Consider the following 12,426-nt stretch of genomic DNA (forward strand, 5'->3'; position numbering starts at 1 on the left):
TTTCGGGAGGTTTTTGCCTGTGTCTGCCTGATGGCCATTAAGCCTTATGGTAATTGGTTGCCGTCTCTCCGATCTGCTGTTTATGACAGAAGGAGAATTCTATTAGGTAGACAACGTTTGAAGATGTACAGGTAAAGCTTGATATTATGTTAGAAGTGAAATCGAATGCATTACTTTTAACCGTGATGTTTTTTTTATATATGACGGCACGTCTTGCATCTATAGGTCAAGAGCAAGGATATACGTTTTACCTTTTCAGTGCTCCTTCATACTTTAGAACTGTAATAAGGCATATAAGGGCATGAAAGATTCTCGGCCGCAACTATCCAGTGCAGATATCTCAAGATGTTTGCGCTAAGTTAGAATTGTTTCCAGGTGACCTTTTTGCACTACGCACTGCATGCTACAAGGACCTTCATAGATGTATGTAATATATTGTACGTGATTGCTAGCAATGTAACACCTCCATATGATAGATTCCACAAGAAGGGGACTTGATGACCAGATATGCGTTTTAAGCACTCCTTCCAGCGCCACCGCCCGTTTCGTTGTCTCTGCATTCGTAGCATTACCCGGGCCACAGTTTGATAGTCCCGATTGATTTATTCAAATGCTATGTATGACATGATGATCAACACAGGCAGGTGAAATAGAAAAAAACATTTGCACCACCATGACTGGGAAGCTGTCATCAATGCATGCACCCAAAGATCTAGGTTAAGTCTCGAAATTTGCCGGAGAGGTGGTCAAGGCCCATGGACACGCAGACGCCTTAGGCGGGTGTGCTGACTTCACTCTAGTGGCCCTCGGGGGACAAATACTTCGTCGTGAGGTCGGCTGGATGGGTTATGCGCTTCTACGAGTTTTATGCAGTGTGGTCAGGGCTGGCGACGAGGCCGAGGAGAGCGGGCATGGACAAATCGATTCAAGGTGAGCTGGGTAGCCGCGGCCGGCGGCCAAGAAGAGCAGAAGGCTATGCTCCGAGGACAAAATGAAACCGACTAACGTACGAGTATGCCCAGCCCCATCAGCAAGATGTTACATGATGGCAAGCGATGTAATACTCGGACATGATAGCGAAACGACGATATGCGACTTGAAGAGGTATACTTTGATTGGCCACCAGGCCTGGCTCGAGTGCTCCGCCTCCGCGCCTCTGCCCGCTTCGCCCTCTACATATTCGTAAGCAATATTTTGAATATCCTGACCATTAAACATAATGCACGAATACTGGACGTTTCCGTTTTGATGGGGAATGTTGCTTGCTCGTTTTTCAGGTGTCAGGCCAGTCGAAACCGCTTTGAGTTAAGCAGCAAGGACGGAAAAAGCCGAGAGAGCTGTACGTCTCGTGGCAAGATTTACCGGCAGAAAGCGGAGACATTATTTCGTATATCTGACTGACTTCGCCATACCAGTCATTCTGTGAAGATTTTCTTTCGAGTGAAGGCATTTGGCTCGACATGCGGGAGAATGACTTGCGCTACAGCCCTTTCAACTCCATCATTCCCTTTGAAAGCGCATCCATTCAGGAATGCCTCGCCCAGCGGGCAGGTTTCCACGCGTTTCTGACGGACGGCTCCTCCGAGATAAGAAAATTGGTGGCCTATTAGGAACAATTATCGCGTCTTTCACAGGACCAAATAGTGAGCCGCGAAGGCTCGTGGAAACGCTACTTCCCTTTTCGAAACGCTTCATGCAGAACACGGGCAGAACCTACGCACACGAGATTGAAACGGGTGAGGTGCGCCCTTTCAAATGCAACCCGAGCAGTTAAGTGCGCATAAGAGATGGTTTCTCGACGGCGCCCTTGATGAGATCGTTAATACCGGTGCAGTGAGGCTCTCGCAAACACCTGAGCGTCCCCGGTATAATGCTTGCGCCGGTAAGACTGTGTTTATTATTGAAAGTTCAACTCTTGCGTGCAGTTGCGTACCATTTCCAGTCGACCGAGGCGGTGAGGTACGCGTTAGAGAATGCAAGGTTTTTTTAGTCTTTAATGAAAGCACAGGGTACGCCAAAGAAAGATGGGTCGATAAGACTTGTTTATTATTGAAAGCTCAACTCATGCATGCATGCGTGCAGTTGTGTATCATTTCCAGTCGATCGAGGCGGTAAGGTACACGTTAGGGAATGCAAGGTTTTTTAGCCTTTAATGAAAACACAGGGTACGCCAAAGAAAGATGGGTCGATAAGACTTGTTTAATATTGAAAGCTCAACTCATGCATGCATGCGTGCAGTTGTGTACCATTTCCAGTCGATCGGGGCGGTGAGGTACACGTTAGGGAATGCAAGGTTTTTTAGTCTTTAATGAAAACACAGGGTACGCCAAAGAAAGATGGGTCGATAAGACTTGTTTAATATTGAAAGCTCAACTCATGCATGCATGCGTGCAGTTGTGTACCATTTCCAGTCGATCGGGGCGGTGAGGTACACGTTAGGGAATGCAAGGTTTTTTAGTCTTTAATGAAAGCACAGGGTGCGCCAAAGAAAGATGGGTCGATAAGACTTGTTTATTATTGAAAGCTCAACTCATGCATTCATGCGTGCAGTTGTGTACCATTTCCAGTCGATCGAGGCGGTGAGGTACACGTTAGGGAATGAAGTTTTTTCAGTCTTTAATGAAAGCACAGGGTACGCCAAAGAAAGATGGGTCGGTAAGACTGTGTTGATTATCGAAAGCTCAACTCACACAGCGGTCGCGTACCACTTCCAGTCAACTGAGGCTGTAAGGTACTCATTAGGGAATGCAAGGTTCTTCACAGTCCTAGATGCAAGCAGAGGGTACCTGCAGGTTGAGGTGGCTAAATGTTATATTCAGATAACCGCCTTCACCTGCCACAGAGAGAGGGCTCTTTGAGATTACTTGTCTCATATTGGGTTTGTCTAACTCCCCGAACACTTTAATGTGATTAATAGATATCGTGCTGGACGATGCAACATTAAACTGCGCGACGCGTACCTCAACAACGCTGTGTTAATCTCAGTCGTTCGAAGAGGTTTTTTCACTTTAATTCTGTTCATGAAAGAATGAGACGTGAGGGTCTAACGATCAAGCTAAAGAAAGTGCAGTAGACCTTGAAGAGAGTGAACTTTTTAGGCTTTGTCATTGACAATGACATTTTGAGACCTACCAGTTACAAACTGCAGGCAATTCATATCCCTGCCCGAAGGATGTGAAAACCTTGCAGACATATCTGGGAATAGTTCCTTTCTACACGTAATTTATATCGCGCTGTTTGGAGCTTGCAAGGCCGTTGAACCTGCCGTTGCGCAAACGCTCGAAGTGGGTCTGCGGCAAAGAATCGGAGGACGCATTTGTATCATTGGCTCGCGTCATAGCGAATTCCCCTTGTTAGCGTCTCTCTGACCTGAACAAGCAATGTCTCAAGCAGACAGATGCTAGCAATGCCGGTTTTAGTGTTCTTTTGTTGCAGGAACACGACAGAAAGCTATGCTCTGTCGCGTTCGCTAGCCGCACGGTCACATCGGCCGAGTGGAATTACTCCGTCACGGAAAAAGAGTGCCTTGAGATCATGTTCGCATTTTCAAAGTTCGACATATACCTAGATGGAGCGGTTTTCACCATGCACACCGATCACCAAGCATTGCCATGGTTAAAGCGGCTGAAAACCTCCCCGGCAGACTCGTGAGATGAGCGCTGACGTTGCAACGTTACGTGTACACCACTGAGTACCGTTGCGATAGCACAAATAAGGTGGCCGAGATTTGTTGCGCGTGCCGTGGCAACATGGTCGAAGAGCATCAGAGGCGAAGACGAGCGCTGTTTAAAGTGGCGTCGCCGCCGTTGGAGGTTAAGGAAAACAAGGTCTCACACAGGGCTGCGAGAGCAAGGAAGCGCAGCATCTTGCCGCGGCGGTTGCTCGCTTGTCAAAGAGCAAGGCATAGAGAAATCTTTTCTGGGGGGTAGTGGTCAGCAGGGAAAAGCTGATTGAGGCCCACAAAGCAGACGGTCTATGCCAGTGGGTGCTGACAGAGCTCACGAGCAGTGAAGCCTGTGGGGCCCTGCTCCACGGACCTCTAAAGGCAGTGGAGAGCCGCATCGTATTTGAAGGGCGCGCCGCTTCCCGGCATCCTCTTCCCTCAACTGCCGAGGGGAGACCGGTCCCCGATCGGTCTTCGATCGGTCCCTGCTCGGACCCCATAAAACGATGCGCGCCGGCGTCTCGCTCCTTCTCTGGTGTTTGGTTCTTGCTGCCCACTCCCTTGGGTGCTCTTCCGACGACGACCCCCTGGCCTCCCGGATCTGTCTGGATGGACCTGCCTGCCCTCAGTCTTACCTCAGTGAGATAAAGATGCTTGTTTCATGGCCCGCTGCGGGTGTTTCTTGTGTCTCCCTCGGACAGAGGAATCGCCTACAAGCTTCTACTGGCAACACTGAGGGCAAGTACGGCTCGTATCTGCTGGGTGATGCTGGCTTGCTGCTCTGCTGGATCCCCCATCTTGACGAGGAAGAGGCGATTACATCAATAAAACTTCCTTATGGGCGAGTTGGTAGTTCATCTTGATGTAGGGGTTATAAGTGCAAACAAATACAAGGACGAGAGAGGCAACACACACACACACACGCAAGCGCTATGTGTGTGTGTGTCTCGCCTTTCTTCTCCTTGTATTTGCATGCTTGCGCTTAAAATCCCTACATCAAGAGGCAATTACATCCCGTAAAAAAACGTTTACGAGCAGTGGTCCAAAGAATGTTGGGGAAATGATTCCTGTAGTACTTTCAAGACTCAGCTCTGGCAGGCCATGGCAGCGGCAGTAAGAATTCCGACAAGGTATGCCGGGTCGCAACCTGGCTAGGTAGGGGAAAGATGTGCTTTGTTACACCCGTACATGCCCTATTTGTCAGGTAGCGAAGCCTCGGACGTACAAGCCGACGCGCATGATGCAGCCGGTAATTAGTAACTAGCCATAGCAAGTGGTCCAATACGATATCATGCGACCCTTCCCTCGATCCGCACGCGGAAACCAATTTATCCTTGTGATAACTGACCAATATTGAAGCTTTGGGATAAGGCACTGATATTCATAGCTAGAGGCATTGGACCGGCATGGGAACAGCTTCTTGTTTATTTTTGGTGCGTCTGATGCTTTTTCTGATGTGCGTCTGATGCTTTTGGTGCGTCTGGTGCGTCTGATGCTGCTGATACAGTGGGCTTGGCAGCAGCGCATAGGAAACGATGTTCAGGAGCCATTTTTGCTTCGTTCTTCAGGTGCTGGTGGGACTGATGCAAGTACAGCCACCCGTCTTCTGCTTGCCTGGAATGCCTACCGTCATCGAGGATACCAACAACGAACTGTCGACACGTGCTCATGTGACAAGAGTCAGCGGAATCATCGAAACGACAGTCAGGATTTCTGCGCATGCCCCGACGTCTGGGACGGAAGAGCACGTGGTCCACCTAGCCTTTAAAAGGAGCCCTGCATCTGCGTTCATCTTCAGTGGGCTTGGCAGCAGCGCATCGGAAACGATGTTCAGGAGCCATTTTTGCTTCGCTCTTCAGATTTGTTCTTATATGCCTACTAAATGCTTCCGCAGCGATAACCGCTGCTTATTGCTGCTGCCTTGCCCACTATGCATTGCGTATTTTTTTTCGGATGTCTTCATTCTCAAGGGATCTATTATTATGCGGTGACATTGAATCTAACCCCGGTCCAACGCAAGAAGAAATGTTGCTTCAGCTTGTTGCAGGCCAAACCAATATGACTGCCTCTATTAACATGTTACTGGAAAAACAGAATACGCTCGAGAATAAAATCGGCGGTTTAACAGTTCGGATTACCAACCTGGAAGACAAACTATCCTGCCTGGCAACAATAAACAAAGTGGTCAGTGATCTAAAAGCAACGGTAGCTCAGCTTGAAGAAGATAATTCATACATGCTAAAAAATTGATGATTTAGAAAACAGAAGTAGGAGAAACAACCTGATTGTTTATGGTTTCGAGGAGGACGACGAAGAAAATCCTACCAGCCTTCAGAACGCGATCAGGAAAGAACTCTTTGCAGAAAATTGGAAGTTGAAATCAATAGCGTAGGGAGGTGTCACAGGCTGGGAAAAAAGAGGAAAGATCAAAGCCGTCCCATAATTATGAAGTTTCAGGACTACAGAGAAAAACTTGCGGTGTTACAGGCATGTTCGAAGCTGAAAGGAACCAAATTCTCTCTGGCTGAAGACTTCTCCAGCCGAGTTCGTGAAATTAGAAAAAAGCTGTGGCAAAGCTGCTCACTGGAGAAGGGTAACGGCGCTAAAGCCAAACTGATATTTGATAAGCTAGTTGTTGACGGTTCTATGTTCGGATGGGACGAAGTGAAGAATGAGCGCTATCGTATATTAAAAAACAAGGAATGACGGAGACATATTACGAACAAAAAGTTCACACTGATAAACGTCAACTGTCGAAGTATTGTCAGCAAAGCTACGCAACTTGAGGGCCTGCTTTTCACACATGATGTAGAAATCACAGCACTCACTGAAACATGGTTGGGAAAACATATTTTTGACAGCGAATTCGTGCCACAGAACTACGAAGTTTTTCGAAAAGACCGAGATGGAAGGGGCGGTGGAGTGGCCATACTGTTCAAATCTTCATTGCAAATCTTTAGAATGCCAGATATTGACGATGTAGAAGGCACCTTTTGTAAATTTTACAAGAATAATGTTCGTTACATTTTAGGAGCCGTGTACAGGCCACCTAATTCCTCTGTGGAACTCCTACTGAATCTAAAAAAATATATTGAGCGCCATATAAAACAGAATGATAGGCTAATCTTGACTGGTGATTTTAATTTACCAAACATAGACAGGACTGCCTTTTCGTATTCTAATAACATCATTGAGCAAACTATGCTTGATATTTCCATTGACTTTGACCTGCTTCAGGTAGTTAAAGATTGTACTAGAGTTCACAATGGTTCACATTCAATTCTTGATCTATTTTCTGTAAATGGTGTTATCAAAGGAAACGTCGAGTGCTATGTAACGACCGGTATTTCTGATCACAAAGCTGTTGTACTAACATTGATGAATTCAAACTTTGATCGCCGAAATACTGTCAGTTTCTTTCCTAATTTTTCTCGTGCACATGATGAATCTATTCTTGAAATGCTTGACTTTCATTGTGACCGCCTTATAAATTTTAATGGAAATGTGAATGACTTGTGGCTATTTTTCAAAAGTGTCGCCTTTCAGTGCATTGAACGCTTCGTTCCAAAAATTGCCAAAAAGTCTCCAAAACGTAACCCGTGGATTACACGAGAGACATTACGCTCACAACGAAAACTAAAAAGAATGAAAAAAAGATTAGGAGTAGGAAACTGTTCCCAAGCGATCATTGATGAACAAACAGAAAAACTAAAACAGCTGATTGCCCGTCATAAGGAAAGGTACTTTTCTACTCAGCTACCTACCTTCATTAAAACATCGCCTGAGAAATTCTGGAGGCAGATAACTCCAGCTTCACGATCTCATGATACTTTTAAAATAAATGGAATGTGTGAGCGTGATGATGCTTTGGTGTCCACGGCTTTCAATGATTGCTTTAAATTGGTGTTTACGCAGGATGACGGCTCCCTTCCTTGCTATTCCGTGAATTTGCCTTCAATTCCTGATGTTGTGATTTCCGAGGCAGGTGTTCTCAATTTATTATTGAAGCTTGATTTAAAAAAATCTCCCGGACCAGATGACATTCCCAACGCATTCCTGAAGCGTTATGCAGAATGGTGTGCCAAGTATTTATGCATCTTATTTAACAAATCATTAAATGAAGGCTCATTACCGGATGACTGGAGAACGGCAAGAATTAAACCAATCCATAAAACTGGAGACAAAACATCTATTCAGAATTACCGTCCGATATCATTAACATCTACAGCATGCAAGGTTTTAGAACACATCATTCATAAACATATAGCAGATTTTCTTGAACAAAACGATTTTCTAACTAATGCACAGCATGGCTTCAGACGAGGATTTTCCACTGCCACTCAGCTAGTACAAACTATACATGATTTTGCGCAGGCAATAAATGAAGGAAAGCAGACTGACGCTATATTTATGGACTTTAAAAAAGCATTTGATAAAGTTTCGCATAACAAGCTTCTTCACAAATTAGGCAATGTACTAAAATATGACAAATTACTCGCTTGGATTGCAGCCTACTTAAGAAACCGTCGTCAGTTTGTAATAGTAAATAATTCCTCTTCCTCTCCAGTTCCTGTAGATTCTGGCGTTACCCAAGGATCTGTTCTTGGGCCACTCCTCTTCTTGATTTTTATTAATGATATTGTCGATAACATCTCAGTTTCTGTTAGATTGTATGCTGATGATTGTGTGTTACATGAAAAGATTTCTACTGCTGAGGACCAAGCCCGGTTAAATAACAATTTCACTAAGGAAATAGCGTGGTGTGACCAATGGCAAATGTGTGTTAATTATGATAAAACAGTGTTCATGCGTATAACTCAGAAAAAGAAGCCTCCCTTGTTTAACTATACTGCTAAAAACAATGTTCTCTCTCAAGTGTATACATACAAGTACCTTGGCCTGCGGATCTGCCATAACCTCTCCTGGACAGAGCATGTTGACAACGTTGCAGCAAATGCCCTACGCAAACTATTTTTCCTCCGACGTGCTCTGAAGCTCAGCCCCTCCTGTGTACGTTTACTTTCTTATAACACTATTATTCGCCCTATGCTAGAATATGCCGTCATAATATGGGATCCTTTCACTAAATCTAACGTTGCTAAATTAGACAGTGTCCGAAAGAAAGCAGTACGGTTTATTTACAATTCATATAACCGCACATCTATCACTGCTCTTCTTAATCACAGTAGTTTGCTTCCAGTCTCTCACAGAAACCGCATCTGTCGCCTAAAGTTCTTTTTTCAGTTAATCAAAGGCCAGTACAATATTGAAACATCCAACATTGTATCGTTCTCCTCGGGGTACAACACTAGACAACGGCATGATTTTACAGTCACACCACTACACGCACGAGTTAACACCTTTAAGTATTCCTTTTTCCCCAGAACCATTACAGACTGGAATAATCTAACTAATGATGCAGCAACGCAAACTTCACTAAAAAGGTTTGAAAACCACCTTTACCTTTTGTATATTGTTGTACCGCTACATTCCTGTGTTTCGTTTGTACTTTTGCAATTGTGTTGTTCATATTTAAGATCGTTGTGTTGTTTCCAGCACTGATGTACTTCCATGTTGTGTGCCCACCCTGCGAAGGTCTTGTAAAAGATCGCAGTATCAATAAATAAATAATAAATTTTAAGGCTTTTATTGAAAGCGTTGTCTCGAGACAGTATCAGTCAAGCCCTTTCTTTGCTAAATCTTTGATGAAAAAGTACGACATTCTTGACAATGTGCAGTGGTGCTCTATATTGCTACGAAGATGACGAAGCGGGCAGCGGCCCGGGGCAGAGCGCTCGCGCCAGGCCCGCAGGCCATTAAAGCATATTTCATCGTCATGCCATCACGTCGTTTTGTTTCTGTTGTGTCATCGTGTTCAATCGCTTGTCATGCCACCACGTAACATTTGGTTGGAGGTGCGGTTCATCCCCATCCTCGCCTTGCCCCGTCGAAGCCAATCGTACGCCGGGTCCATCGGCCGAGAGCCCGTGGAGATCGCCGCCCATCTTTACCCCAGCTCTTTGTGCTCAGACCCGACCAGCCGCTCTCCCCAGCCCCGTCCCTAGCCTTTACCACAACACATGACGACCAGGAAGAGCCCAAATCCGACCTGACCAACCCTTACAACGAAGTGACCTCACGACCACTCGAGCGAAGACAGCACCCCCGCCCAAGCCGTTCGGCGTGTCCATGAGCCTTGGCCTTCGGCAAACAGTGAAGATTGAACCTGATGCTCTGGGGCAAGCATTCATCCCATCTTCGCATTCATTGTGATTTCCAGCGTTTCATGTCCTAATCCTGTGTCTGTGTTCATCGTCACGTCATGCATGGGACTTCTAGCAATCGATCGGGACGATCGCTCGGTGGCCCCGGGTAATGCTACGAAGATGACGAAGCGGGCAGTGGCGCGGGGCAGAGCGCTCGCGCCAGGCCCGCAGGCCATTCATCATGTAATCACGTCGTTTTGTTTCTGTTGTGTCGTCGTGTTCAATCGCTTGTCATGCCACCACGTAACAATATGGTGAAATGTTTTCGTTCTTCACACGAGTTAGGCTTCATTGGTTTGAGAGCTAGGCTAAGAAAGACCAAACAATGTTACATGGTTGCTCATTCAATGACAGCGCACAGGCCCAAAGGCTACGTACTTGAGTCTATTCAGATGTCGGACTTTTTATTGCGGTTAGTGAAAGGTTTTTTTGTGGCGTGCATATATTTCACCTGTGTAATATTTGGGTTGATGGGAACCTAACTGCGTTTGCATGATGCGTGCAAGGCGACTGCTATTTGTGAACAGTGTGGGGCCCCGCAGCCCCTTTTTGTGTTTCAAACCACGCGCGCGTTTTCCTATATATATTTGTGGTTGCCCGGACAGCGCGAGTACGCATAAGCGAGCTGCCAGGTGCGAGGGCGGCATGTTATCGGCGCGCAAAAGAGGGTAGGTAAGCGCGTCGGAAGCAAGGCTCGGCGGCTCAGGGCTTTTTTGCCCGGCAGGAGACCAGGGAGCGGCGGCCAGCGAGGGGGGCCAGCAAGCGTAGAGGGGTAACGAAATGTTCACGGACGGCGGAACAAAGACCTACCAGGGGAAAACGGAAGCAGTGATAGGAATGGCTTAGTCATATTTGCGTGAGTTTTTGCCACGCGAGAAGAGAAGTTCTTGTACCACCGGTAACGCTTTGGCTCTATTGCTCTCCCTATTCGCGCCGCAGTGTGTTTTGTGTGGCCACGGTAAAGCCCTGACCCTCGTTCTGTTTTATTCTTGGTAGTCCATTCTCGCGCGCCTCCATGGCATGTTTTCAACGCATTGGCGTCCGATGTTTCTTTTCATTGAATGCTTTTCTGTTCCTCCGAAAAAAAACAACGGTGTTTTAAGATAAAGAAAGACGGCTTGTCACTCGTCGGGTACGACCATGGCTCGCAGACCCGTTTGCTAGAAGGCGCAGCCTTCATCTGACGACCATCACGATTTCCGCTCGCAATTGTGTCGCAATTTTAGTTCCTTGCGATTTCGGGCGTAGCCATGTCGGACTATTTTCACTTATGAAGCGCAAGCTCGCAATTACAAATGTAGTAGAGCCTCCCTCCCATGCGGGCTCCGTGCAAGAACAATTAGGACAGCAAAAAAGGGCCATCGCACTTCGATATCGAAATACTTTACCTACTGCCCCAGCTACTTAATTCAAAATTACAGTTCAGAAAAGTGCAGGGAAGTGAGCGACTTTCATTACCGCCCACTACTGGGTATCATGATGAACAGCTGCAGCTGAATTTGCCCGTACTGAGATTTGAAGGATATACGCCGATAAAAAAAATCTGTTTACAATTTTCTTAATGAAATGGATCACTATCAACGGCAATAGCGATTTTGAAGAGCGCTCTGGTCACGCGTGTGCTTGCTGTAGCTTTAGAAGGTTCCGCAGCAATCTGCAGGCGTAGACAGCGGCCATTCACGACAAAGCAGAATTCTATACAGCGTTTTTGAGAGGAGTATTTTCCGCCCGACTACGTCATCTGTATGAGACTAGCTTTGCACCAGGACACAAGGTGAAACAAATAGTTTGCTCGAGTTCTTGCGCAGTTTTCAAGAGCTGCATGAGTGGGCAGACTCTGCAGCTCCAGAACCAGAGAAAGTTGCTCATGCCATACATCGGTGGCATCCAACGTAACAGCTATATTTCTAGCGCCGCCAGTTCACAGTCTTCGACGACATGGTAAGAGAAGCTTCCCGCATCCACGCCGCTTTCCTGGCCGAGCTCCAGTACAAACCGTTTCCCTCGAGCCATCCTGTGCGTAGCCCGGGTCACCAGTAGCACGCAACCTGGTGACCTCCGGCTGCATTACGGGGGCTGGCGACTTGCACGAGGTCGCAGGCCCTGGTGTGCTTCCTCAAGTGCCGAGCCTACTGCACGCGGTAGCAGGCCAGACTGGGCCCCGTGTCTTCCTGCAATACGCAGGTCCTGAGATGCCTTGTGTGGCAGCAGTGGCCCATCCAACGTCGGAGGGTGCAAATCATGGACATCACCTGCAACAGCTACCGGCTGCCAGGTGTTTTCGGGCCCACCAATGTTGCCTTCGGATGCAACGTGGGTGTCGCCTTCGGGTGCAGCGTGGGAGTCGCCTACAGGTGAAACGTGGGTGTCACCTTCGGTTTGAACGTAGGTCTCACCTTCGGTTTGAACGTAGTTGTCACCTTCGGGTGCAACGTAGGTGCCATCTTCTTGTGCAACGTGGATGCCCCCGACCGCAACTTGTCCGCCAATTCGTAG

Source organism: Amblyomma maculatum, chromosome 4 (genome assembly GCF_055883805.1).
Source record: "Amblyomma maculatum isolate TAMU_Amacu chromosome 4, ASM5588380v1, whole genome shotgun sequence".
NCBI classification, from domain to species: Eukaryota; Metazoa; Arthropoda; class Arachnida; order Ixodida; family Ixodidae; genus Amblyomma; species Amblyomma maculatum.